Genomic DNA, 6,000 nt, shown 5'->3' on the forward strand with positions numbered 1-6,000 from the left:
GTCTGGGATTAATTCTATGTCATTCCCAATGCTGCTCTTTAATATACTTCAAGGGCATGTCATAGAATTTCTGAGATTAGTTTCCAAGTGATAAAGTAAAAAGAATAAGATCTTCAGGCCAGATGCCCACAAAACTTAAAATCCAATATTGCATCAAGATTTCTTGAGCATATTGACAAATAGACAAATGGAGTAGTCAGGATTCAGGTCCCATCTCTCAAATTGGAAACAATGAATAAAATTCAGAAAAAAGATTAACACACATAAGAAATTATTGCCTAGAACCTGTGAAATATGAAATAGCAATCATTGCCTTAATGAAACAGGAATAAATCATCAAAATCACTTTAATGAAGAAGAAGTAGGACAGCTGTTTGTTAAGAATGTCAAAACTCATCTTCAAACACAGTATGTGGACACCATGCCTAAGAAAGAAAATCACATTGAATGGTGCTTAAAAAAGATCAACTCTTAACATGAACCAAGAAAAGCTGCCTCCTTTCTCTCGCAATAAGCAGAAATATGGGGATTGACAGCAAGATGAGAAACGGGAAAATTATTAGTCGTACCCAAGTTAATAATAGTAGCACCAAGAGCAACGAGAATGACCACTGTCACTCACAAAACCATTTGCACAGTGCCAAGCGAGTGACACTTGTTACCCACCACCAAGGGAGGAGTTCCCCATACCTACCACCAGGAGGAGCAGTAGTTCTAAGATGTCAGCACACTGGCTTGCAGGTTCAAAGGTTGCTAGAAAGGACACTACTCACAGGCTTTACCAGAAAATAGACAGAGAAAGATCAGTCTCTATAGTAAGACTTGGTTCCTCATGGCTGGAGGGCTCCATCCTACAGCTAACGCAGGGAGACGGTCTCAACACGCCCCTCTTGTGCTGCAAGCAAAGAACCACATTTATTCCCCACCAAGAACAGAGATAGCACTGGGGTTAGCCAGATGTCAAATAACACACAGTTAGGCTGAACAAAGAAGTCCGTATCAAATCTGGAATGAGGAAAGACATTCTCTCAAACAAGGCACAATGCCTGGCACAGGCTATGGGGGCTCTTTATCTCCATGTAGGGAAATATTCTAGACCCAAGGCACACTCTCTGAGACCATGCAAGTGTGATAACTGCCTTTCCTACCCACATTCTCACAAGTTGACTTTTTCTTCTCTCCATTAGATCCTCTGTATGTGTTATAGGATGATACTGTTGTGTTTGTTTTTTTTTTTTAAATAACTCATAGGTTCATTAGAAAAACAAATGAAATAGTAACTATAAGAAAACTTCAATTTTTCAAACCAAAGGGTGCTATATAAATACAGCTGTTGTCGTATATGTCCAAAATTTGAATTTGACAATTTCTTGTTAAGAACATCAATGTATAGAAAGCATGGCAGCAGATTGGACATAGTTGTCATTAGCTAATACGTTGGCTTTCCTGACTCATATCATACCACTGGGGACTTCCATCCCAATAGTGGGTTACATGATGAAATCCTTAAAGGGATAATTGTATTGATGATAAGCAGAGTCATTCTGAAGAAATATGAGGCGATTCCCATTAGAAAAACACAGAGATTCAGGGGAAAATAGTTAATGTCTGTTTTTCTACCCTGTATCTTTCCTGTAAAAGTTGAAAATTAACAAGTGATCTCAAAGATTACAAAATAAAGGCCTAATTGCCTCCAAGGTGTGCCCAGCTTTATGCCTTTTTGATTTTGGTAGGGATACTTTAGACCTTCATTCTCTGCATCAGAGGCTTTAGTTAATGACAGTACAGCTAACAATACATATTAACTCTCATTTATAAAGTTTTTCTGTGCCTCACTCCACTTACGTGATCTCATTTGCATCTTACACTAATCCTTCAAGATTGGTATTACTGTCTCCATCATACAATAAAGGAGTCCTTAGCTTTACAAAAGTTAAGATTTTTTTCAGAGTCACACCACAAATAAGTGGTAGACTATAAGACATCTTACGTATCTTACTCCTAGTTTCAAGCTCTTTCCTAAACAGTACTCACTCAAGGGAACTGAATAAATAAAGTAGATTTGAGTACTCATAATCATCCCTCCAAATACTGCCACTTTGGAACCTGATCATAATATCCTACTGGAAAAAAATGTAAAGAGAAACTTAATTATCATGTTTATTTGAGAGAAGCCAAAATCAAAAGCAAAATAAAACCGTGTTGAAAAACAATATATACAAAGCAAAGAGTTGACTAGTGTCACTAGCAGACTGAAGAGAAAAATAAGTAAATATGACAAATCTACACCAATAGAGTTCTGTTTTCTAGGAGAAGACATTTTTTAAATGAAATAAATAAAAGCTTACTTTTTACAATCAAAACAATTTGTAAAGTGTAAATATATGCACTGCTAAGGTGGTATATGAATAACTGGGCAATAACACTATTTGGAACAACAAGAAAAGGGACCACTTGCAACTTGTATTTTGAGAATCTATAAAATGAAATTGAAAAGGGGGTTTCAAGCTACAAACAGCACCATCTTACTTTTATAATGTTCATTGCAATTTATGTTAGAGAGAAAAATTGCCCAGATTCTTACCTGACCAGGTTGGAGTTATAGTCATGGTACCCAAGTGGTTCCAGGGGGGAAAAAAAAAATATATATATATATATGTATGTGTATATATATATATATATATATATATATATTGTTTTTCCTGGTTACAAGGTAAGATGACTTCCTATTAAATGGCAAGGCATTTCCACATCAATTACCTCTTTACAACTTGCTACTAAGGAAAGCCACAGGAGTTGGGACTTATACATTAAAGAATGAAATAGTTTTAGAGACAAAATTTAGCCCTCATTAATTTTGGCAGGAAAATGTGGGTTTATCCACTAAGGAAAGTGGGTGTCACTTTGTATCTTGAAAAATTAAGACAAAAGGACGGTTCCTTGGAACAAGCTGAAAAAGAAATAAAACACTTTGTAGTTTGGAGATTTGGGTTGAACTTCTGAAACCCCCTCAACAAGCTCTATAACTTTGGGCATGGCAAATAACCTCTCTAATGCCTACAGTGTTTTATAGTAAATACCCCACTCAGTGGGCTTTTGTGAAGATTGCATGATACGTGGTTAAAAGAAAACAAACAAAATAAACCTTGGCAGATTATTAACCATTTTGAATATCATTGTTATTATCTTTGTCAATAATAGGGAAGGAGGAACTGGTATAATTCACCAACAAAAGACCCAAGGAAAACACCTAGAATCCACAAAAGGAAGTTTCTTTAGCTTGCTGCAACAAGGGAGAGAGAAATAGTGTGGAGAGTAACCCTGGGGCGTTTTGATGAGAGCCAGCTGGGAGAGACTGAATGATTTTTTTTAAAATAAGAGCGTAATTGAGATATCATTCACATACCATAAAATCAACCTTTTAAAGCATATAATTCAGTGTATCTTAGTATACTCAACAAGTTGTGCGATCATCATTATTATCTGATTTCAGATTTTTTCATTACTCCAAAATGAAAAACTATGACCAGCAGTAGTCGGTCCCCACTTCTCACTACACCTAAACCCTGGCAACCACAAATTTGCCTCTGTCTCTGTGGATCTGCCTATTCTGTTCCTTTCTTATAAATGGAATCATGCAATATGTGGATTTTTTTTTTTTTTTTGTAACTAGCTCCTTTCATGTAATATGGATTTCAAGGTCCATATAGACGCTGTAGTGCGTCTCAGTACTTCATTCCATTTTATTATAATATTCTGTTAAGTGGATAAATGATATTTTGGTTTTCCACTTATCAGTTGATGACAATTTGGGTTGTTTCCACTTTTTAGCTATTACAAAGAATGTTACTATGAACATTTGCGTATAGATTTTTGTGTGCATGTATGTTTTTAATTCTCTTGAGTAAAGATCTAAGAATAGAATTGCCGGGTCTTACAATAACTCGACATTTAACATTTTGACGATTTGCCAAACTGTTTTTCGTCCACAATGACTGCCTCATTTTACAATTCCACCAGTAATGTAAGAGGATTCCAATTTCTCCACCTACTTAAAAACACTTGCTTATTATCTCTTTGTTTTTTGTCATCCTACTCTGTGCAAAATGGGATCTCATTGTGGCTTTGATTTACATTCTGCTTATGACTAGTGATTTTGAGAATATTTTCATGTGTTTACTGGCCATTTGCACATTTTCTTTGCAGAAATGTCCATTCACAACTTTTGTCCATGTGGTATTGGATTTCTTTATCTTTGTATTATTGACTTTTTAGAGTCTTTATATATTCTAGATGCCAGTTTATTAGTAGATGCATGATTTGCAATATTTTTTTTCCTATTCCACAAAGGTTTTTTTTTTTTTTTTACAGCTTTATTGAGCATATACCAACATACAATCAAAATAATAAAATCGTATGTATCACCTCCAGAATTTTCCTATGCCCCTTTGGGAGGTGTGCATATGTGTGTATGTTAAGAACACTTAACAAAAGTTCTATCTTCTTTACAAATTTTTAAGAGTGCAATCCTGTGCTGTTATCTGTTTCCTTTGTCAATGCAGTTCTTTAAAGCAAAAATGTCGTTAAATTGATGAAGTCCTACTTATTTACTTATTTTGGCTGCTTGTGCTTTTGGTGTTATATCTAAAAAAACATTTCTTAATCCAAAGTCATGAAGATTTCTCCTGTGGTTTCTTCTGCCACATTGTGGAACTCACTAGTTTTAATAGTTTCTCCCAAGTTTGTGCACGTGAATGCATGTGTGTGTGTAACTCTTAGCATTTTCTACACACAAGGTCATGTTATTTGAGAATAGGGACAGTTTCACTACTTCCTATATGGGTGCCATTTATTTAATTTTCTTGCCTAATAGCTCAGTCTAGGACCTCCATGTAGTGCTGGATGAATGTGGTGAGTGTGGACATCTTCTGTTCCCAAACATAGGGGAAAAGCTCTCAGGCTTTCATCATTAAATAATGTTAGTTGTGGATTTTTCATAGGTGCCCTTGTCTTCTATTTCTAGTTTGTTGGGTGTTTTTATCAGGAAAAGATGCTGTATTTTGTCAGATGTTTTTTCTGAATCTGTTGACATTATCATACGGATTTTGTCCTTTATTCTATTACTGTGGTATATTATGCATGTTAATTTTTGTATGTTGAACTAATCTTGCATTCCTAGGAAAGGCTCCCTGGTTGTGGTATATAATTCAATATTGCTGGGTTACATTTGCTAGTATTTTGCTGAGGAACTTTGCATTTATAGCCCTAAGAGATATCGGCCACTAGTTTCCTTCACTTGTGGTGCTATTGCCTGTTTTGGTAACAGAGTAATACTGGCATCATAAAATGAATTGGAAAATGATTCGTCCTTTTCCATTTTCTGGAAGTGTTTGTGGTATATTGGTGTTATTTTTTAATTAAACATTTGGTAAAATTCACCAGTGAAGTCACATGGTCTTAGGCTTGTCTTTTTGAAAACAAATAATTTATTAGAAATCCAATCTATTTATTTGTTACAAGTCTACCTTATTTAATTTTTTATGTGCAATTGTTCATAGTATTTTCTTGTAGTTTTTTTTTTTGTCTAAGTTTCTGTAAAGTGATTAATAATGTCTCCCATTTCATTCATGATTTGAATCTCCTCTATTTTTTTTTAATTTTTTTAATTTTATTTTATTATGTTATGTTAATTACCATACATTATATCATTAGTTCTTGATACAGTGTTCCATGATTCATTACTTGCATATAACACCCAGTGCTCCATGCAGAACGTGCCCTCTTTAATAATAACCCATCCCCCACCCCCTTCCCCTCTAGAACCCTCAGTTTTTTTCTCAGAGTCCATAGTCTCTTACGGTTCGTCTCCCCCTCCAATTTCCCCCCTTCATTTTTCCCTTCCTACTATCTTCTTCTTCTTCTTTTTTTTTATTTTTTTAACATATAATGTATTATTTGTTTCAGAGGTACAGGTCTGTGATTCATCAGTCTTACACAATT

The sequence above is a fragment of the Leptonychotes weddellii genome, chromosome 3, assembly GCF_054177405.1.
Source record: "Leptonychotes weddellii isolate Sample4059 chromosome 3, ASM5417740v2, whole genome shotgun sequence".
Lineage (NCBI taxonomy): Eukaryota > Metazoa > Chordata > Mammalia > Carnivora > Phocidae > Leptonychotes > Leptonychotes weddellii.